The sequence below is a fragment of the Mytilus californianus genome, unplaced genomic scaffold (assembly GCF_021869535.1).
Source record: "Mytilus californianus isolate M0D057914Y unplaced genomic scaffold, xbMytCali1.0.p SCAF_9, whole genome shotgun sequence".
Lineage (NCBI taxonomy): Eukaryota > Metazoa > Mollusca > Bivalvia > Mytilida > Mytilidae > Mytilus > Mytilus californianus.
Window position 1 is genome coordinate 90,165,696 of NW_026262745.1, and position 25,307 is coordinate 90,191,002.

General features: G+C 30.9%; 1 protein-coding gene and 1 long non-coding RNA gene across 4 annotated transcripts in view; both read right to left on the bottom strand.

Moving 5' to 3' along the window:
- Window positions 1–25,307, bottom strand: part of LOC127716007 (transcription intermediary factor 1-alpha-like) — a 371,430-nt gene that overhangs the window by 301,124 nt on the left and 44,999 nt on the right. The gene's annotated exons all lie outside the window — the stretch shown is intronic.
- LOC127716058 (uncharacterized) lies at window positions 4,960–7,614 on the bottom strand. Its single transcript, XR_007988739.1, has 2 exons — window positions 7,509–7,614; window positions 4,960–5,220 (listed from the first exon to the last, which is right to left on the bottom strand). It is a non-coding gene; the product is annotated as an uncharacterized LOC127716058 (long non-coding RNA).

Consider the following 25,307-nt stretch of genomic DNA (forward strand, 5'->3'; position numbering starts at 1 on the left):
TTTATAAACGTATGATATAGTATGATCATGATGGTGTTTATGAAGCTGTCACGTTTATAGATTGTAAAGAAGAATATTTACAAAACTATGTAAGTAAAGTAAAATTATAATAATATCTGATCAAATGAATGTGATCATAAGTATGATTAGAATCATAAATAAAACAACTGCAAAAACTTAATCTTTGAAATGGATTGGCCCTTTAATAAAGAAATAAATCTCCACTTTTAAAAAAAAATTAAATTTGAATATGGCTGAAGTCATCTTAAGTGTTTTTGCATAGATAATAGAGAAGAGATTTGCCATGAGCATGCAGGCATTTGTGACTTTAAAAATTTATATACAAGTACAGAGAAATATGAGTTAACACTGTAAAGGGAAATGTTTTAAATGATGTGGATATTTATAGGTTAGTTGAGAATTATTTCATTATATGGAGGATGATTTATGGAAAAATAATAGAGAATTTATAAGTTATCTTTGTTTTCAAAATTATAAATGCCTTTTTCGCTCACCTTGCCCAAAGGAATTTTCTGATAACCTGCAGTCTGTCATCAAAGTTATCCTGTGGTCATCAATCATCCGTTAATTTCACAAAATTCTTCTCCTGTGAAATAACTCGGCCAATTGGGACCAAACCACCATAATCATCATTATTTTGATACCTTATAAACAAATGTGCTGGATAATCCTGTCTGCCAATCAACATGGCCGCCAAGGCTAAGCATAGACCATATCGGTAAATTTAAGGTGTGTCTAATATTTTGAAAAATGTTTTAGATAAAGAAAAACCCGAAAGGGCATAACTTGCAGAATAAAATAAAAGATCTACCAACTGTTCATTAGGACAGACATTTTCAAACGTCTTCTTATACATGTTATAGGAGTGCTTGCCTTTTAATAACAAACTGCTTCTAATTTTGTAATTTTTCTCATTTTGGAAACATAAATAGACGTTAATGAGTAATGTTTTCTTTTCTGTAGACAAACTGTTGAAATTTCAATTAAGAAGATATCTTCTACTTTGAAATCTGTTTCATGCTAGTATGAATACTAACATTACCAACGCTTTTCGTTATCAAAAACCTTACATTTGTTTTTGAGTGTTTCTTCACGCAGAATGATACAGTTTTTTTTTCCTTTTTCAGAAACTTTTCTCTCATTCTGTTCAGCCATGCGTCTGTAAGATTTTAAGTCAGAGATAGAAAGGTATGGATTTATGGATTATCCTAAAGTCTATGTTTAAATGAAGTTGAAGTTTCTGAATGTTGAACATGTTGAAGTTTGAAAAAGTTTGAAAATGAAATATTTCATTTAAATGTTAAACATACATATCATGCATACATATGCTTCTTCTGGGTTAAGATAGTTGTATTGCGACCTAGTATACATCTATTTTATAGTAAGACATTGTTCAAATAAAAAATAATGTTTATTATTAAATATTATTAATAGTCACATAGAACCCAATAGCAAATTCAACTGACTGCTATTATAATCTTAATAATATCTTGAAAGGCCGTACTGGAAAAGGTCATGTTAAAGAGTTCAAACTAGTTTTCATATTCGCTCTTGTTGAACTTGCTGTACTGTTTAATTCAAATGCATTGCACTCATTTGAATACTGTCCTAAGCTTTGTAAACAAACCGCCATGTAGATTTTTTATATTGGTAAACAATAACTATAGTATTGTCCTAACATAGACATTGTTAGATTAAACATATCTCGGTTGCCAATTGTCCGAACAGTACTGGATTTACAACAAGAACTTATATAGAAAATAAAGAAAACTCGAAAAACACTCTTTGTGTTTTTAAATTCAGATTTTTCAGAAGCTGAATTTACCCTTTTGGATAACTTTTAGAATTGACTGAAAGACGGAGCAAGCATATAATTCATTGCTAAGCCTTGAAAGAGCGATTTAGGCCAATATTGCCGTTTCATCTCACAATTCGTTTACTTGTGATCTTAATGTATATCTCGTACAATCAAATAATTACCAGATGGATGGGGTAGGGATATCTGTCTACAACTTGATCTGTGTATATTATGGACCTTGTCATTATTAAGATAAAGTTGAAGAAAACAAGAAATTGACAATTTTATTAGATTTTAACGGGGATGTTAACACCATTATATTACTTTATCAAGTTTCGTTAGTAAAAAATTATCCTTCATTTTATCATAATCCATTTCATTATAAAACGGTTCATTTAACGTACAATAAGATTTCAAGATTTCATATGTAATCAGAAAAGGCAATCATCTATAAATTCTCAGCAGTAGCTGGATTTAATAGTAAAAGCAGATATGGTACACAAAAAACATATATCGGAGGCGATACTTTTTTGTATAAAAGAAGGGCGAAATATACCAGAGGGACATTCAAACTCATAGATCGAAAATAAACTGACAACGCAATGGCTAAAATAAAAAAAAGGACAAAGAGACATATACAACTTCATAATTCAGAAGGTAAAATACCTTATCTCTATGTTTTGTGCATATTTCTTTCTCAATGTTCAAACATTGTTTCTCAGATGCTATAAGCAGCATGCAAATAATATTTGTTGTGTGAAAGTGTTCGATATATATATGCATATCTGGCAAGTTTAATCTGTCATTAGACATATTTCTGTTTTTGGAGTATGCCTTATTTCTTATAGGTTGCACTTTGTAAATATAGCTGTTTCATAAACAACGCCTCTTTTGGGGAGATACATAACATTCATAGATATTTTGTTTTGTTTACGTACTGGTTCCCAGATATGATCTCCATGTCTCATCTCATAGAGATATAACTTGGGAATGTTACCAGTATAAATGCACATGGAAGGCGGTGAAATTGAATTCTGAGTAAGACATAAAGTGAAGGGAGTGGTAGTGCAGAATTTTAATATAAGTTTAAACTCTTAAGAAGTTCGGGCCATGTAAATGTTGAAAATATGCCGCACAGCCCTATATTTTGACCTTTGAATAAAAAATTAGTGCATATTAACTTTCCATTCTAGGATAACATTGTTTACGAAACTTCATAGTAAAAGTGACTAAGTTTTAGCCGTAAACGGAGTTCCTATGAGAAATTGCCATGTCTATATATACAGAAATGTAACCTAAATACAATAGTCAATAGGTTCACTACATTTTGTATATGATATTATTGTAAAGTGTACATGTCTGCCTGACAGGTTCCATCTGATCTTGACCTTGTTTATTGGTCAATGTAAAATGTGTGTGTTGTCTAGTGTGCTTTTCTGATACTGTGGATTCATTTTTTATTTATGGATACCAATTTTCTTGGTTTGAGGAAAACTTATATTTTCTCCAATATTTGATTTTGTTGATTTGACAAAGTCTGTTTACAATCCTTTGAAAGTATGTTCTTCGGTTGACATTTAAAAAAGACGTTTTACTATGTCAACGTAATCCACGAAAAATGGTATACTACAGTACTGTATTCTGATAATATACATGATAAATGCTGTATTGAAACAACTTTATTTGGTGTATGAATAGTTGCAAGATACACATGTCTGTCTTTTTGGCTTTTTCTGACATTGACCACATTTTTACTGTTCTTTGATCAAAGCAAGGTTTCTCGAGTTTATGTCTGTTACTCATATACCTTATGCAATATGTCCACAATATAAAGTATATGAAAGAATGGTCTCATTATTGGGTAATAGAATGAATTGAATGTTTGTTGATAATAATAACTATATGTTTTAGTGAAAAAAATGGACAACTATGTGTTATACATGTTATATATAAAACAGGAAAGACCTACAGTACGGAAGTAGTTCAGTTCAACGTAGATTTTTCGTGTCCCATTTTTTGATACATCCGTAAATATATGGTACAGATACAGTTTTATTTAATTTAATTTATGCCTAGGGTTGGTTTCAATCATTAGTTTGAGTGATAAACCATTTCTACAAAGAATTAACCATCAGTATAAGAAATAAAAAAAAACAATTTATTGACGTAGGACCTTAATATTTCTGGGTGTTTTATTTGAGAATCTGTTAAATATATCCACCACACAAATGGTTTCTGTTTTAGAACTGTAATGGTTTTAATGATACCTTTCTGAAACAGTTCTAGAAAGGCGTCAATAGAGAAACAGCAAAATCTGTCTCAATTGAAACTCTTGGGGACTTTAGATTGTGCTTTGTTATGGCAAATATTCTGTTTCACTAGGTTCACAAGATATACAATTGGATATTCCTGGGCGTAAGATCATGAATGGTTTAGACAGGTTTCCGGTTTATGCAAGATTCGGTTTACACAGGGTTCACTTTATACATTTTGTTTTCGTATGAAGTAAAACGTGTACATTTAAATTGGCAAAGAGAAAAGAGAAGAGAAATTAAATGAATGTTTTTGTGTGAAAATTGCCGAAATATTGTAATATACTTTTTTTAAGAACCTTAGTTATACATGTTATATGCAGGAGATAATTGGTCTAATAACGAAAAAAGAAAATATAAGCGTCCAATTACATGTACTACAAAAAAAAACATTTACGGTATAACCAAACAGGAAGTGATTTCAGATCGAAAAATATGTAATACATTACAAGTTATCATAAACAAGTTTCAGATCAATTATCACATCATACTGCAACACAAAAGTAAAATGGAACGAATAACGTTCATGCTCAGTCAGTAAAATAAACATTCAAAGTGCCGTCAAGCAGAAAGAGGATTGGAAAAAAACTAATCCTGTACCACTACGGCGTATCAGTCCAAGTATTAACTCTTTTCTACACAAAAAAAAACCCCAAAGTCATTAGCGAGCAAGGTGATAGTAGTATAATACTCGCTCAGTGAATGGGGTCGGGGTTGGTTTTTCAGACCAAGAACGACCGCAAAGGACATTTCTAAAAAGTATCGCGTTCACTGCAACTGAAATGTGTAAATCAAAATTGGTTATATTGAATAGAAATTGACAAAGAAAACACGTGTATAATTTAATATATCAAGTAACGTTTTATATATGTTCTACGTATCATTAACGCTGTTGATTTTAACGAATAGCTGTATCCTCTCCAACAAGGCCATACCATTCCTTTAGATTTGCTCTGTTTAGATTTGGTTGATAACACTTTTTATACCAGTATCCTCCATTGTAAGAATTCGCACAGTTGATATGATGGTTATCATTGTCCTGGTCGGTAATCGAGAAAAGAATGCCATTATGACCAGATAAGAAATCTCCTGTAACAGACGAATTTCAAACTGTAAGACTGCATTCAAATCTTATTGCATGTTAATTTTACCTTTGCTTTTTGCCCGTTTAATTTAAAAAAAAAGTGGTCATAGTTTCCACTGCAGAAGTTGTTTTCCAGTTTTAAGGTTGTTGGCAAAAGGGAATAATTACTGTGTAGGATAAACTCAAGCAAGTTGAACGATCATTGTGTTTTGTTCGGAGTATGACTATAATATTTACCGCGTGCATACATGTACATGGATTTATAGAACAAGGCATTATGTTGATGATGGTACGCTTCATGTGCAGGGTACCTTAAATGTATTTTCAGCACGATCATATGTTTATGCAATATGTTTGTGTAATATGAATATTAGAGCAATACGCTGAGCCAGATTTTTAATCTGTCAGTGTACAAGGTAAAACTCCACAGGAAGACACTTATTTTATTGATTTTGTATTTATATTGTGTCATAGATCAAATGTATTCGTTCAGTGTATGTTCACTTGTGTCAATGTGTCTTTTGATTGAGTTTAGCCATTTCAATTGATATTTTAAAGTGTCTTTTTTATGTTGTATTTTTACACTATTGTTTCAGATAAGGGCGAAGGTTGGTACCTATTAAAACGTTTAAACACGCTGCAATTGTTTGCACATGTCAATTTTTGGGACCTTTATAGATGCTGTTCGGTGTTAGCCAAGGTTCCGTGTTGAAGACTGTACTTTGACCTATAATGGTTTACTTATACAAATTGTGACTTGGATTAGAGAGTTGTCTCATTGGCACTCTTACCACATCTTCTTATATCTATGTAAGAAAGCATGATTATGAAATTAATAACCAGTCATTACTGAGGCGTTATGGAATCGAACCTTGCCACATAAGTTGTAAATGTGAACGGTTTTTATATGTGTGTTTTTTTTTTGATTTTTTGATTTGTTTATTTTTGTGAGTAGTTTTTCGTCATCAACTGAAATTTTTGAGACACACAAAATTTACTCTTAACTTATTTGTTATCAAATATGAAAGGTATTGTTAAAACATTTTGAAGTTTTTATCGGACTTTTGGGCATTGTTTTTTCTTTTTTCAGTTAAAACCAAATTGCTTTGTCTTTTTATTCCATAGACGGGAACATTCTAAACAGCGCACGATAGGAATGGAATTGCAATATGATTTATTTTAATTACATACCTGCATTTCCACTATAAACACTAATTGTCAATTTGTATTTTGTTTTGATTTTGCATCTCCAACTGAAAACTTCCTATATAAAGCACACCTGGCCTCTCCTTCGAAATCCGTAAGATCTATTCTTTATTCAGAGTTACCTCCGGAAGTTAAAATATGCATTTTATCATTACCTACAAACGAAGGATATACACGATAAATAATAAGCATAAACAAATAATGTACAAAATACAATGTATTTACATTAATGATCAAGATTAAATGACATGAATTTAGATACCCGAAACAAGAAAACCTAAACCTGTAAGACAAACAAAAATCCTATATGAATATATAATGGAAAAGGAATTCCAGAAAGTTAAAACTAACATCTATTTAGGACGGTATATGTATATTTTATTCTATTTTAATACAACACTATATCATATTCTTTAAGCTATCATTAAAGGGTCACATAACAAAATAGTATTTGAAAAACCAAACCCAATTTGAGGAACTTGTTTAATAAAAATTACACTTTTAGTATGAACCTACCAAGCCAGTGTTCTACTTTAAGATTACCAAACCCGTGTTCATATTCCTTCCAAGTTCTGTAGAAATCTATTTTTCCATTAAATCGTCTTTGAATAACCTGAATAAAATACCAACGTAACGTAATAGATACATATAAAATGAATAGATTTTTTTTGTCTGTTGATTATCTTGGTATATTATCTCACGAAGGAGTCACTGATAACAACTACTGTGGTATTTTGTTCTGTCCGTTGGTAATTACTGTTATACTTTTATAGATAAATGTTATACTTTCATAGAGTAAGTAAAGTATATTTGTACACATGTGTCTTTTCTATTGCATACTAACTGACCGGTTGTTGAACTGTTGAACTGAAGAGATCATTCGATCCAACTTTACAGAATGTTATGCATGATTGATGATATTTAAGACAATGTAATCATTAACATGATTAACGTTTTGATGTGTTAGTCAACAGTAAAAAATATTCATTAATTGTTTGGAATCTGCGACGCATACTTATATTCAAATAAATCGTTTCTTAAGAAACGTCTGTTTGGTTTTTTGAACGTTTTATATATTTAAACTCACTGTCCAAGCTTTCCCTTGATTGGTCAGTTTACAGTAGACGTCAAATGGTTTAAGTCCTGGCGGGAAGATCGTATATACTCCACTTTTACAATGTGCTGGGTTTATATCTCCACAGTCTTTAGGTTTGGCAACTTAAAGGTTAAATAGTATGGATAGTTTATAGGTTTGATAGTTCTTTATGTATTTTCTTTTACCAATTATTTTATTCATATTACTATTTTCAAATGTTTACGTATTAACTTTTTAACGAAACGTTTTTGAAGCGCTTTATCTTTATGAAAAAATATTTGAATTTAAACTGTTTGTTTAGCTGCATATAAGCAGTAAATACAATTTTGGGGGAAAAGGAAAACAATTAAAACATGTATTATTATGATATTATGATTTTCGTCATAATAAATACACTTTTAAATTCAATTCTGAATAACATATACCAAAAGGAGACGACCTTGAATACTTTAACATATATGCCAATAGGAATTCGATAATGGCATCTATAAGCTTTTTGAGAACAAGTAAATGTTCAGACGTCATCGAGTGTATACTAATACATATATAAATTGAATGATTGGTTTTAATTCGTGGGCACAAAAGAGGGGCGAAATATACCAGAGGGACAGTCAAACTAATAGAATGAAAATAAACTGACAACGCCAGGGCTAAAAATGAAAAAGACAAACAGACAAATAAAAGTACACATGACACAACATAAAACATTCCTGTTTTCTATTTCTTCAACAATGCAAAGCTCGATTGATTTAAACAGTGGCATTTGTTTTTTGTTGTTGTTGTTATTAATATAAAAAAAAGTTAAAAAAAAACCCGTTTTTATCACTAAAGACACACTATCCATAAATAAACTAAATGACATCTATATATATAAGTAGCTGCTTGTCACCATTTGACATTAAACAATAAACAAAACCGTGCCACGTGGCAAAAGTTGTGAAAGGCTTCAACATACAAAATGAATAATATTTCTTAAAAAAAAAAAAAAACAAACAGTTTAATGATGATTTGATGAACGAAAATAAACCCTGACCCGAGACAAGCGTATACAAAGTATGGTGGGATTAAATATTCAACGCGCAACAAACTCTCACCCTAATGGGACAGTGGTGTAGCTGAAACACTTGGACCAAAATGCATAAGATATCAATTTAGAAGTACTTTACGTTATTGAAAAGTATTTCAAAGCTATTTATAACTAATGAGTCACTCATCTTTTCACTTACACAAATTTCAAGTGTAAAATAAGTACGACCTTGCGCAATGCCACACTTTTAGTAATCGAAATTAAGGACCATAAGTGGTCATAAGTGTAAAGCAATATATATAGATCTACTGAATATATTTACATTTATTATCAAGAAAATCAAAGTACCGACAAAAAGATATTCAAAGATGAAACTGGGTTATCTGCAGTTTACTAGAAAACATCTGAATTACAAATGAACATTGTGGAGAGTTTTCCCATCGGCAATCATACCCCCAGGAAACACATGACGTCCTTGCGACGTTATGTATTGGTCGCTGGAAGGTCATGACTGACGTTACGTTAGTACGACGTTGTTGCAACGTTGTGAGAATGTAATTTTACGTCACGTCAGATACGACGTAGAACCGACGTCAGGACAACATTGTTTTATTGTTTTTAATAACGTTCATATTACGTTGTTGCAATGTCATATTGTGACACATCTGTCACGTATCTGTAACGTTATAGCAACGTCTTCATTGTTTTGGTCGATAAAGTATTAAGTTGATTTTTACGCTGTTATAAAAGAGGAACTATGTTTTTGTCATCAATAATACATCGTTATAATAAAAAAAGTAAAGAATAAATAACTGCAATATGTACTTTACACCGATCAAATAAATCACGTAATTAAAACGTTGTTGCGACGTAATTATCGACATCCCTAAAATTTACAAAAGCAAAATTTCTTCTTTTACTATTTTTTCTTTTGTTGTACTAAATTTAATTTAAATTTTTCTTGTTCATTTATTGGTAGAACTAATGAACGATATTTATTAGTTTTAAATCTATGTATATATCCGCGCATCTGTTTTAAATTTTGACCCAGATGATGGATGCTACTGTGTCGCGATTGTGGTGAAATTTTAGCGCCATTCAGCAAGCCACGTCTCTTTTAAAATTGACAAAACAAAATATTCTGTTCAAGTACAGGACAAAAAATATTCTGAATCCAGATTCGTCCCATACCTAATAGTGTTAAATTTGAACAAAATGATTTGATTGATATCGTTGAAAAATTGAATAAAATTGTTCGCACTTTGCGCGAAAAAAATCTGACTCAAGCAAAAACCATTACCCTCCTTGAAGTTCAATTGTTGCTCCCTAACAGTCTTTTCTTTGAATTGCATTTATCTGTGACCAAATCGTTAACTCTAAACTGTAAAACAAAAATTCAATGCAGTGGCTATTTTGCAAGCTGTTGGAAAACAGAAGTAAAATAGCCACTGCCTTCCATTTTTATTTCACAGTTCTGTATAGTCTCTTTATAAAATGTTATCAAAGGTACCAGGATTATAATTAAATACGCCAGACGCGCGTTTCGTCTGCATAAGACTCATCAGTGACGCTCCGATCAAAATAGTTATAGAGCCAAACAAGTACAAAGTATAAATAGTGTATATGGTCCTATTAAGTACGTACACAAATTTCAGAATGGACGAACAGCAAAGAAAAAGAAAGCAAAGACAATTAGACTATAACAGAAAGTGGATAGAGGCTAGTCGAGCTTTAAATCGGAAACCACCACGCAAAACTGCAATACATTCGTCCGACAGTGATAATGCCAGTCAAACAACAACTTCAAAGTATATCACAACCCCTGACTAACCCATTATTGTCAACGAAAGTAGGTCAGACGAAAATGAAGAATGTAGTACAATGTGTTTCACCCCAGAGACACCTATAAGTCTAAATGACAATACTTCAAACTGGGATATCTACATACATGGAAACTTTGTGCGACGATTTGGTTGCTTGGATTAACGAATTTCAGATAAAACGTAATGCTGTTGACAATTTGATAAAGATTTTGCAAAACCATGGTCATTTTAACATTCTTTCAATCGCTAGAACAATTCTTAAAACAAAACGCAATATTGTTACTGAAATGAAATCTGGAATGGAATATCTATATTATTCATTGTCAGACCAATTGATTAATGTCATAGATAAATATCCACAAGAAGTTCGAGATAACATAACAAATTTAGAAATTTCACTAAATATTGATGGATTACCTCTTTTTAAAAGCTCATCAAAATATTCGTGGTCAGTACTTTGTGCTGTTCACCTTGACCCTTTGCTAATTTTCCCCGTTGCTTTGAGTTATGGTCAAACAAAACCTGCCAATCTTGATTTTTTTACATGATACCATAACTGACTTGGACAATATAATGCACAATGGACTAATGTACAGTGGCGTAAACATTAAAATAAAATTAAGATGTGTTGTTTGTGATGCTCCAGTAAAATGTATGGTAAAAGGAATAAAACTGTATTCGGGGTACTTTGGGTGTGATAGATGTGATCAAAGAGGAAACTGGTTCGGACGTATGACTTATCAGGACACTGATGATTTAAGTGTCCGTACAAATGATTCTTTCCACAGACAAACTAAAGTCGATCATCATAATCGGGACTCCCCTTTTTGCACTTTAGACATTGATATGATTGCACAATTTCCCATTGATTACATGCATCAATGCTGCTTAGGGGTAATGAAGAGACTTATTTTGATTTGGATTAGAGGGAAAAAAGAAGTTAAAATTTCCGCATTGCATTCAGAACAAATCAGCAATCGATTACTAGGTCTGCAAAGATTCATATCGCGCGAATTTGTACGAAAGCCAAGGAGTTTGTGCGAAATAGACAGATGGCAAGCAACTAAGTATAGACAATTCTTACTATGCACGGGGAAAATTGTATTGAAAGGGATATTAAGGGAAGATTTATATTTACATTTTATGAAATTTAGTGTTGCCATTTGCATTTTAGCCTCCGAAAATCTACTACAACGACATCACCAGTATGCAAATGCGCTTTTGAAATATTTCGTTGAAATGGGGCGTAATTTATATGGTCCAAAATTCATTGTGTATAATGTACACAGCATGCTTCATATCACATCAGATGCTGTAAAAGTTGGAAATTTAGATGCGTTTTCTGCTTTTCCATTTGAGAACTTCATGCAACGAATAAAACGAATGGTTCGGTCAGGGAAAAATTCAATTGTACAAATAGCCAAGCGTTTGGATGAAATTGAAAATGTAAAGCAAGCTGCTTAATCTGTCAAAGAAGCCAATATAGAAACAAAAAGACCGAATAACTTCTACGTTATTTCCGATTCGTCGTGTTGTGAAGTAGTAAGCACTACAAACATTGACGATGGAAATAACCGTAAACAACTAATGTGTAGGTTTTATGAAAGATGTGAACCACTCAGTGATCAGCCCTGTAATCTTGGCATAATTGGTGCCTATAAAGGAAACGATAGACACTCAGGGATGAAGATAGTATCTCCAGGAATTTTGAAACAGAATGCTATAATGATAGAAAAGGACAATGGGATAAAAATATTTCTCGGTTTGCTACATTATTATATTTCAATGTTAAATTAAACCATAGATAAAAGAACACAGAAATGAATTTTGTAATGTTAATTAGACGATTTTTCTTCGGATGGTGATGGAATAACGCCGTCGTAGAGTTTTTGGATCCCGAGGACATAAACATGATAACAGTAGACATTGTCCATAAAACCTGGTTAAAAAGTACACAAGATATAAGTTTCAAATAAATATAATCTTATATTTTTATTTTCGAATTAGACACAGTACAAACATGTAAGAATACCAAAATTTCAGAATCCGTGGATGAAGAAAAAACTGTGACCATCAATGTGACAAATGTCAAAAGAAGCACAATATGAAAAAAAATAATGAAAATAAAAAGTAAATACAAAAACGAGCACCACAAAGCCATATAAAATTTAAATTTTAGTAATTTTTTTACTGATTAATTTGGATTGTTGTTAAAACCAGATCGATTTATTTCGTTTCTTCTATACTATATGCAAACTACAATACCATGTAAATATATCAAAGGTTTAAGAAGTTGCAAATGCATATTCAAATTCTTTAATGTTTCGTATTCTATTTCAGGCTATGTTTAACTACTGGTCCAAACTAGGAGCCTCAAAAAAAGCAAAGATTGGGACAATCCCAGATCCGCAGACGTGGGCACTGTACAAAATCGATATACTATCGACAACAGGTACAAATAAACGGAGCCTATGGTGTTAATATTTTTAAAAGACAGATAATGCCCCCAACCCTTTCATTTATTTGTTTTCTACCTTGTAAGAAGAGTTTTTGTCAATGTATCTAAATTAAGTTCATTCGAATTATTTTTTTGTCTTTTAAATCATTATACCGTTATTTATGATTTGTTGCTTCAGTGAATGAGATTTTCGATTAAGTACCAAATGATGGTTAAACTATTCATCTTAATAGATAAGCTTGCGACGTTATTAATTTAGGAAATTACATAATTTATTTTTTTTATTCATTTTTTTTCCATTAAATAAATAGAGGATTATCAAACAGCGGCAATAAGGTGCAAACTAGCAGAGAATACCTCACATATAGAGACAGAGGAAGAAAAGGAAGAAGAGAAGGAAAAGACGACACCAAAAAGGAAAATCTCGATACGATGACTGTGACTATGGTATTTGTTTTTCTTTATCTAAATCTTGATCACAAATATGGACACATTCAATTACATAAACAGTACATCTGAACAAACATATACAATGGAGCTTCTCTAGTTATTCATTACTTCTTGTAGTCTACTATAAGAGTTTTGTGTGAATATCCATGCGCACAATATTATTGTTGTATTCTTGATCACTTACAATATCATAGTTCTTCACACAAGAAAATTCAGTAATCAAAATAATAAACCATTTTGCTGAATTGTTAGTATAATTTTTTCTTACATTTCCAGAAGAAGAAGAGCAGGATTGTTCAACAATTAGGAGGAAAATGAAGAGTTTAAAATCTAGAAGTGGCATGCATCGAGTAACAAGTAAGCGTTGTTGCCTTCAATTAAGCATGACTTAAAATAATTATGATGGTAGATTTTGTAAATTTGTTAAAAACGGCGTATATGGTCGAAATGCCTGTCCGTGCTGTTTGAATAAAATACATGATATAAACTGATAGGAAGTAAGCATTGCACATATGTTTGAATATAGTATTTACCAATTATGGACTTTTGACGAGATCCATAAGTTATATATGGACCTGTTTAGATAAAATTGACCGAGAACGAAGTCCGAGTGCCAATATAATCTAACAAGTCAATATTATTTAAATATAACATATGTACATAATGTATTAGAAAAATAGAATTCAATGATGTTCTGTATATTTTCAAATTTTATTTTGCAAGATCTTTAATACTCTATTGATATATTCTATCCAATATATTGATAAATATATACGAAAGTGGTCAGCTGTTCAGTCTTTATATAATCCTTCATAGAGACAGTATAACCATGTATTGTCAGATAATTCATTTATGAGAGCTTAAGAATATGGAAGAATTGCGAGCCTTGGCGAGCTTCGAAAAGAGATCAATACCTTTTATATTATCTTACAGTATTTGTATGTTGTTTCTATAATGCACGTGAAAACTCACTATTTTGTGTGCTAAAAAGGAATGCATATCAGTGTACTGATCTGATATTTGTCACTCTTCTAATCATGATGTCGCTAAGAGAAATGAATTTTATGTTTTCTATTCGTAAACAGAAAAAAAGCAATACACAGGAAATGGAGCTGATTGCTGTATAATTGACATATATTTGACAGAAAATCAGTTGTAGTTTCATGCTTGCAAAGTATATTTATTTTTGCATTTTATTTCTTTGTAGGTAATACTACGGATGAAAGTTCAGTGCCTTCCTTGCCCTGTCCACCAATTACTACCTCGACGCCAAGAGGCAGAAAAGATAACATCTGTTACGGTAAGCGGTGTTGTTAAACATGTGCATGAATAGACATTTCAGTCAACATTTTTTTATCTTATTATTTTTAATTTAAGTCATTAAAGCTGTTCGAACCAATTGAAAAATGCAAACCCAGTGATGATGTATATACATGTTTGATATAATTGCAGATGGAAGATCTCTTTCACCAGAACCCACTGAGTGTAGTGCATCCACATCTTTATCAGACAGTCGACCTCATTCGCGTTGTGATGAGTTAGTTATAACAGAACCTCCTATTCCTCCTATTGTGCGGATGTCCAGACGAGAGAGAAAAGACAATAACAATATAATGGAAAAGATAGACGTATTACATACAGACCAACAAGAAATATTGAGTCTGCTTAGAAAGCTCAATGTTTCAAATACGAGTAGCGGAGGTGCGGAGAATCAGGCAGAGGAGCAATCTGCAGTTGTTGACTTCAAGCAGATTGAGTCCGAACTGGAGATGGAGGCCTTCTGTTCTAGATTACAGGACGACCAATCCTTCAGGAGGAAAATGGTAATTAAATTTTACACAATGATTAGAATTTGTCAGTTGTTTTTTTTTTCTTCTAGTAATTAATATGTTGATGCATCTGTTTATGCTCTTTGACAGATACGGCGTTATTGCGTATGCATTTTCCCAGTCACTTCTTATTTTATTTCAACCCTGATTCAAAAATGAGTAACTTGACAAAGATTTCGTTGATGTAGGACATAAACTGGAAGGCCTGACTACCTTAGTTTAAACACTTTATAGGTGGAGTTCAAGTGAAACGAAAGTGTGAAGGACGGGCACACACAAGAAGGTCAATAATTTCCTCGATTTAAAAGTAGATTGGAATAGTGCATATCAAGGTTTAATTTCTTGTTCTATTCAACAGGTGAAACAACTGAGTGCCCTAGGTGGTTTCTCTAGTGGCGACACCATAAGGAGAATGCTAAAAACACTTGGCACCAATGGATTGTGGTCAAAATATAGTCTGAAGGGCAAAAAGGGGAAAATAGCGGTTCAACCATTACCAGTGTGTGGAGTAATGATTAGTAAGTAAACATGCAAATATTATCACTGAATAATTTGACTTTGTATGTATATAAAGTATTTATGATATATAACAATTATTGTAAGAATAGCGGATGTTTATTTTATTAAAAGTATTTACCTATACTACCAATAAATATATTTTTTTTATTATAATTGATAAGGTTTATTTCTAAATTATGTTAAATATCATTATGCAAATGTTATCAATGTCAATTTTTGTAGAGGCTTACATGAAGAACTACCCCTCAGCAAGGGCATCAGATATCGAGGAATTGATTGGGGAAACCCTCAAACATGCACCCTCAAAACCAGGCGGAACCCGCTATAAGGTAAGAATGCCCTTATTTCCCCCGTATAGTGCAACTTATCTTAGATCATTTCACAAAATTATTATTATTTGTATTCTATGTTGAAAATTACAGTTGGTTATTTTTTAATTCAGTACGAAATTGTTATTATAGATATGTATTTGTAACTAGCATTGTGAAGATCAAGATGCTCTTTTGGGACAATAAAGGGTAACATTGAATTTAACTGAATATATAATTATGTGGTTTATGTGTTCTTCAAAGAGATTTGGAAAGCCACGTCTTACACACAGCTACATCTAGTATGTATTTGCAATAATGTTAGACCTAGAGTAATTACAATTTCAGTTTTTGTACAAATAAGTTTTTTTATTGTCATTGCAGGAACCAATTGCTAAGAGGGTAACTGAAGCAGTTCCGGATATACCAGGAACCCAGGAGAACGTTTAGTAGTTTAAAATAAACAAAGTTAACGATCAATTCTTCACTTTTTGATATACAGGCATCATTTACTTTTCATTTTTTGTTTTTTTTATAAAAATTGTGTGGATGGGTATTTAGCTAGTCAGATATTATATTCAGAACGTGAACATGATAAATGAGAAATGGATACAAATCAAAAAGAAGATGTGGTATGATTGCCAATGAGACTCTCCACAAGAGACCAAATGACACAGAAATTATAAACTATATAAGTCACCTTACGACCTTTAACAATGAGCAAATCCCATACCGCATAGTCAGCAATTAAAGACGGGTTAAGAGGGACAGGGGGAACATCCCTCTTATAGAGTAACATATATGATAAATGCATATTATTTGACAAGCACTAACTATCAAGAACTGCATACGAACAGGCAGCGACTCAGCTATGGATGGCCCAAAAATACAATAACATTCCTTTCTGTAATATCCAAATTACTGAAACAGTAGTTTGATTGAAGCTACAAAAAAATTTGAAAAAAAAAACAGATGATGATAATGCCGAATATACAAATTCCTTCTGAGAATGACACCAACGTGTATCATCTAGAGGTCACCTCATGGTCACAAACACAGTTGATACTATGTATGTATATATATGATAATTTTTGGGCCAATTATATAGCATAATATAAAAGTGCAAGTATATTACGTCGACATAACGTGATATAAACGTTGTTGTAATGTCAGGAATAACGTTGTAAAAACGTTATTTTACGTCACCACAACGTCACCACAACGTTGACGTATGACGCTGTGACAACGTCAAGAAAACCCTACACTTTTACGTAAATACAACGTAATAACCTGACGTCAATGCGACGAAGACATGACATTGTCACGACGTAATTATGACGTAATATTTGTATATCACGTAATCAATGGTGGACCGAACGTGTTCACTTTTTAATAATTTTGACATTTTTTTTGTCTAAATAAATTGATACATTATCGTAGTTATTTTAACACGAATGAATCTCTATACAGAAATAAATGAGTAGAATATCTTTCTTGATTATCAAGGTAAGTGCAAAATGAACGAAGGTGTACTCGTATATTCTTGCTATAATGTACCCACGTAGTGACGTACAATTTATAGAAAATATAGCAAATATATTTGAAATTTTATTATCCAAAGTGTTGTGATTAAAATACATTTCTTATTCCAATATAAGAAACTGTAATGTAGTGCATTGGAATATGCTAGACTACTTGTCGATATACACCTGTATGTGTGTAACTATAAATAGACAAAGTTAGTGATAATACGGAAGGCATTATGTGCCACTTCCAATCTAAGGTATCTGAAAACCTGATATCAAATATGGTTCAAATAGCTAATTTTTAAATGCTTATTTGTCTAAAGCAATTAATGAGTCTAGAGACTTGAATACGTCCTTGTTGTGTCATAAATGTGACAACAGTTCCAAATGATCGTACACTATTGTTGAAACTATCAAGAATATGTACAAAATATGTATATCTGTAATATACAAAGCCATTAAAGGCTTCAAAATAAGCTCTTAGTGAGATAATAAAACTGTGTTACAGTTGAAAAGTATTCTATAAAGCATAAGAATTTGCAAAACAAATTGCAAACTTATATTTTGCTTACCATCTAAATATGTACATCTACACTGGCTTATTCTTTCCAGTTCAATTATAAATTACTCTTCTTAATTACATGTAGTTATATTGCTTTAAATATAACATAGCCATATATAGCATTAGATGTTTATATATAGAAAAATAGCACATGTAAGATGTACCATAAGCATATTGTACAAATGAGCAGTTCAAGTCTTGACTGATATAGGTTAATATAAAGTAATAATTATATTCCTTCAATATCCAACATGTGTATGGATATCAGGATGGGTGAAGGTGATTCTCAAATGTTACAGTTTACAATGAAGTATACACTGTGTAACCCTTCTCAAGCTCTTTTTTAAGAACATTATCAGATTATCAGATGAGTGTTCACAGAACAGTATTACTTAAATCTTCGGATTTTCAAAACACGCTGGATCAAGTTTTAAATCTGGATATATTGATCTATATTAATTCTTATAACATAAGATATTAAATAGCTTTACTTGTGTTTTGTATAATTTGTTTATACTTAATAAAATATCATAACGTTGATACTTTTGAGATGATTTACTTCAGAATGGTACATTAGATGCAGTATGTATATGTAGACCTAGTCTGTATGAAGTGTTGGACTTAAAGATTCAATTTATAATCAATGCTGTTTGATATATGTATATGAGTAATATACATATATATATGTATATTACTCATATACTACATACTCATTGTCATAAACAAACATAGAATGTAAATTTACTGAACCAGACATCAAATACTATATTGTAGTTAGTATATTTTAGATACAAATGAATAAGAAGAAATTTGTAAATGTAGTCACTTTATTAAGTGTCCTGAATAAGAACTACAGAAGAGGCTGATCATTTTTGACATCTACATGTAGTTTTAAATAAGTCAACCGTTAATGAACAGGTGACCTTAGTGTGACAGCAATCACCTATCTATGACTTTTTAATTTTACTCAGAGAGGAGTTTTTGATTGCTAAGATATGTTAAAGTTATGAATATTACCACTATTTGAAGCTTTCGTTGCTTACTTTCATACATTAGAAAAAAACTACGAGTCTAGCTTTTTCAGTTAAACGTGGCTATTTTGTACATATTTAAACATTCTTTACTTGCAAATGTTTCGTTTCCAATAAAAGTAAATCCAGAAAATTTCATCAAATACACGAAATTGATGAATTGTCATTTTCATTTATAAAAGAGTGTTATTTGCAATTTGACATTGAGGTTTAGACAAACTTAATTCAGTTTAGCAAGATTTACACACTAGCTAGCAAAGAAGCGATATAAAAGACAACTGCAATTTGTATGCATTTAATGCACAAACACTTTTCAGCGACGACATCATACGTAGAACATAGCTGTCTTCCATGCTAGCGATCGATCTAAATTGGAGGCTGCCTTCCTTTTATTAGTCGAGTGTTCGCATTTTTTAACCGTTCGTTAAATGTCAATATAGCAGCACCACTACCATCGTTTGTTTCTTTATTTAATCTTGTACTATCCCTCCCTTTTAACTTTTACATTGAAGAGCGTTAAATATTGTTCAGGAAAATAAAAAGGCATAACGTTAGCTGAATCTTTTGCAAATATTGGAAATACTCCAAATAATATTATTCTCGTATAACTTCTTGTTTAAGCTTGTTTTTTATCATCATTATTTATGAAATAATAGCTAGATCATCAACTACACATTAAAACAATGCGTAGATAAGAATATAAAATTGAGAATGGAAATGGGGAATGTGTCAAATAGAAAACAACCCACCCAAAGAGCAGAAAACAGCAGAAGGCCACAATGGATCTTCAATACAGCGAGAAAATCCAGCATCCGGAGGCGTGCTTCAGTTGGCCCCTAAACAAAAAAAATGTGTACTAATAATGGACGTAATACTAAACTCCGAACTATATAAAAGAATCTGAAAAAGAAATCATACAAGACTAACAAAGTCCAGAGGCTCCTGACTTGGTATAGGAGCAAACATGCCTTCATACATTTACATGTAGCGAAGTGTCCCTTTATCTTTTTTTTTTTTAACAACAAATAAATATTCTTTATTCTTCAGAATGCTTGTTACAATTTTACTTCACTGTCCAAGCTCCAATAAAGTATCCCTGTGAAATACTTTCTGAGTATCCAGGACAATACTCAGAATATAATAAAATAAAAATGTTTTTTTCTATTATATCAATCTTTTTAAATTAATGAAAAATATATTTTGAGATACTGTTTTGTTCTCATTCATAACCCTTAGTATTTCTTTTATAAACATATTATACTCATCTAAAAATTTAAGTTTTTGCTCGGAGACATAATATGACTTGTAAATACAAAAACCTAGAACCGTCAAAATAGTTAAAACCATATTACCCTTGGTCTGATATTTTGTATCCAAATACCATATGTTTTGCTAATACCTTGTTATGAAAATTCATTTTTGCTAGCAGATAATGTACCTTCTCCCAAAAATCTTTCAAAAATGAACATGTAATAAAGAAATGCAAGTAATCTTCTTCTGTTTTACAAAAATTGCATTTATCATTCTCAGATATTTTCCATCTTAAAAGTAACTGCTTTGTAGGAATAATATACTGAAGTAGTTTCCATCTGAAAATTTTCAACTTGTTTTCTGTTAAAATTTTAAATATAAAATTGTATACAAATGTCATATGTGGTGTGTATTCTAATTTTAAATATCTTGTCCAAATATTAATACCGATTGGCTTTGTATATTGTTTATCCATTAAAGTATTATAGAGTATTTTATTGTTGATATATTTTGCTTCAATTTGTTTATTTTGCCAACTTAATTTATCCTTACATATATTGATTATACTCTTAACGGAGTTTTCTTTTTTTAAAACTTGCAGCCATTCTTTTGGAATGCAAGATTTTAACATCTTAAACTCTGCTATCCAGTTTGATTTATTCTTTAACTTTTTTAAAATAAAGCTTTCGGATAATTTTCCCTCACTATCCAGTATGTCATTAATATACACCAATCCACTTTTAACCCAGTTCGGGAAGAACAAACTTTTATTGCGATTTTTAATATATTTATTTCCCCAAATAATCTGTTTTCTGATACCCGAAAAGTGATCAGAAAATTTTGTTAAACCTCCTCCTGTTTTCACCCAACTTGAAATTACTTGTAAATAAAAATCAGGTATGTTTCCAAGTTCATTTAGTGAATTTATGTTATCTAAATTCATTTTAAAGACAAGAAAATTTTTACCAAGAGTGTTAAAATATTTAGTAGGAATAATCTTCCAGTTCGGCAGTTCGGTTGTTGTTAATTTGGAGACCCATGAAGCTTTCAGTGCTGTAAAATAACTGTTAAAATCAATCATTTTTAATCCCCCTTTTTGGTATTCTCCGATAAGTGTGTTTCTTTTTACTTTGTCATTTTTTCCCTCCCAAATATATTTGAAACAGCAGCTTTCAATTTCTTTTAGGTAAATATCTGGAACTTTGCACGAAGTAGCCAAAAATGTAAATTTTGGTAATATTAAAGATTTTTTGATCAATATTTTCCCAACCATTGTTAATTCTCTTTTTTCCCAAGTTTTAAGTGTCCCTTTATCTTAAGTATAACGTATGATCCAAGTTTTTTTATTTCATCACCAATATTGAATAATTTACTGAAAGGAAGAGTCTACAATTTGAATAAAAGACTGAACAGGACGTATTGACTTTTCAGATAAAGTTGAGATCAAAATGAGTTTAATTGTCTACTATAACATTAGGTTAATTTCCATTTTAGTATGAAGAGAGTTTTAAGATACTAAAATGAATGTGTAAATGTTTACTAAGTGATGTATTGTATATTAAAGTCTCGGTTTAAAAAACATGTGTTGAATGTATATACTGGGCAACATGTGAAAACAAATTGTCGAATAGTCTTGGTATGCATAATTTGTGTAATAATCAGTAGCTGTTGAAAGTTGAAAGGTAATATTTACCTCTCATTAGACATATTTTGTTTGCTGAAGCTAAACAGGAGTTAAATTTGTTATTAGACTTTTCTTCAAAGTCCCGGTGAAATGCTGAATAAGCTTTTTATTTTGCCATTTGATTAGGGATTTTTCGTTTTTAATATTTGTCGGAGTTCTGATTTTTTTGTTATTTTATTTTCAACTTATTTATACATACGGAAATGCTGTACCAAGTCAGGAATGAATGTATGACATATGTTTCCCTTCGCTTGTTGTGTTTGTGCTTTTGATTTTGTCAAGTAATATGGATATTCCGATTTGAATTTTCCTTTGGAATTCGGCATTTTTGGTATTCTATTTTTGTATCTTTTTAATCATTTTATTTCACTTGGGCTATACTCATGATCATGGCTTCTTATGTCTATGCCATTAAATTATGATATTTTAATAAATGCTATTTAATTGGAGGTTACCTCTTCACTTAAAGCGTTTGAGTCGGTTGTGCATAAACAAATAAATAAATTGCAATTAGGTGACATTTCCCTCACTGGAAAACAGTTGCCTTTCAAACATAATTATAAAAAAAGTGTTGTACCATGTCAAAATATCCCAAAAGTGACGTGTTTCATATCTCAGCAAACATAAAGATCCAACTTAGAATTTAGAAGGGAAATGTGGATGATGTACAGTATATATACTTGTACACTCTTTTGGAAAATCTTTTGCTAGGTAAATGTTAACTTATATTTGGTCACCATTCTTGTTCATATTTGTTGTTCAATAACTTTTATTTCCTATGAAGTTAACATATGTAATATTATTTTTCGGGTAAATGAATACAACAGGAACCATTAAAACTTTGCTTTATTGATAGGTATTTCTCTTATCGTAAATGTGTTTTTATTCTATGTTATATTTACAGTGTCGATGTGATACTTTAACTATCAGACCGATCAGAAATACTTTAAACTTGTAGAATGTATTGATAATGAAAACAAAACAAAACAAACAACAATAAAAATGAGAGTTAATGAAAGATAATATGATGTGAATCATGTTAAATCGTATTTTTTTTTATAAAATCCTTTTTAATGTTTTTATGATATATATTCCCTAGATAATAGAAATTTACTAAAAATCCGTATGCCTCTTAAAAGTCTTTGATAAACACTTACATTATTCTTTGATTTGATGAGTTGAATTTATATTTTCCATTTGATTGCATTCTGTAATAACAAGATTATTGAAATGATATAGAAATATCTTTATTTCCTATTTATATCAACTCAAGCTCTTACTGGATTAGCCTTCATAAAAAAAACACTCATAGTCAAATATTTGTAAGCTAAAGCTAAGGATTAATACGAACCGAAGCATTTGCCATTTCTGGTCCAATAAACCTTACTATAAGGTATGGATTTCGCACATTGTTGAAGGAAACCGCACTGGGTTTGAAAGACTGACTGATTTATGTTTAACGCCACTTTCAGAACTATTGGGATGTTTGGTGATGGACAACATTATCGAGGACCGTACGATGCCCTACATTTATTATCTTCTTTTTCATTGGCTATCTTGTGAATAATTGTCTTATAGTCAGTCGTACCATATCTTCCTATTTTTATAGTTCAACTGGGAAGCATAATCGTAGTCAAGCAGCTCTATATATAAAAAAAATGTCCAAAATGCAGATACAGGATACAACATTGAAACAGAATGATACTTGATGGGATTGTTAATTTTTTAAAGCTTTTAAGGAACCATCTTCAAAAGTAATATTTAGCAAAGTGAATAACTTTTATCTCGCCTGTGTTCTTTTCTTTTAGATTAAAAGTATTTGAAACTTATCAGCCAAGTAAAATTTCAAGGAACATTAGTACATGCTGTGTGCAAATAAAACTTGCGTTGTCTTTTGACTCATATCATACAATACCTTGACCATATATCAACTATATTACATTATAAGTTTATTTTCGTTGCAATAATTTTCACAAATTAAGGGTTTACGTCACACAAATGACTTCATATGATGTTACAGTTTGACGCTACGTAAACGTAAAGACGCGTGTCGAACAGTTACCTACATCACGCCTTTGCTTTTAAGAATCACTCTGAAATTTATAATGAATTAATAAAGTTTACAGTCAACGTTCATAAATTTTTAATGACGTGTTATCTATATCGTTTTTATTATAATATGCATTTTGTGATTCTTTATGTTTGATGAAAATCAGGACAGAGTATATTTTCTTGTGCTGTGAAGTTTCTTTTATACATGTATAATAGGAATTAAGAACTGGATATGATTTTTATATATTAATTGCTAAATCGGTGAAATTAACACTTTTTACACCAAGATGTCGTTAAATTAAACTGGATATCCTGTATTTAGTATGCTTTTCAGTAATATATGTCCAAATTGCTGAAAAGCCATCTCCTAAATTAACGAAAACAATCATTCTGCATTGACAATAATATCTTTGTGTAAAATATGTCAAATGATTCTGGCCAACGCACTCAAGATGTATGTACTAAATGTATTCAATTATTGTGTCGATTACAAAATATTTTAAGTGATCCCCTTTAATCAACTAATGATTTGTTTAAAATAAAAAAAAAACAACAATACCACTATAAATATTATACGTCTGTTTATGTTAAACATACATTGAACATTATATAATGTAGATGAAAAGTATACTTTAGTTCAAAGAAACTGAAATAATGAATTACAATTTCTCTACTTGATTTGCTATTTCCATTCTTTTATTCGATTTATATTACGAGAAGACACATGAATTAGCTCCTATGGATTGTTTGGTTGTTTCGGGTCAGAGATAAATTGTATTAAGTTTTAGATGTTTTCTGTTTTGTTGGAGAATTAAACACACAATACTGTTTTAACAAAGCGGTTGAAACCAAATTGTTTGTATCATTGGTGCATATTCAAATGTTTTTATTTTATTACTAGTATATAAATAATTCTATAATTAAAGTAATCCATAGTCATATTAGTTGCATGTATTTTATATATTCTTTTTTGTCTGATAAAGAAACCTTTTGTATTGAAAAAAATACTTATTGCACCGCTCGTTAGATATGTTAGAACCTTCTATAAATAAAAAAAAGATCATATTTTACAATTTTGTACATGATTTATTGTAGGCATTCGTAATTAATCCAAATGATTTTATGAATTATGATTCGGATCAGGGTTATACCTGTTACACTATTTTAAACTGTAATATGGTAGTGTTTTTCACTATTGAATGAGAGATTAAAAAAAAAAATATATATAAAATTTCAACACAGCAAATAGTTTAATAATGTATTGTTTGCG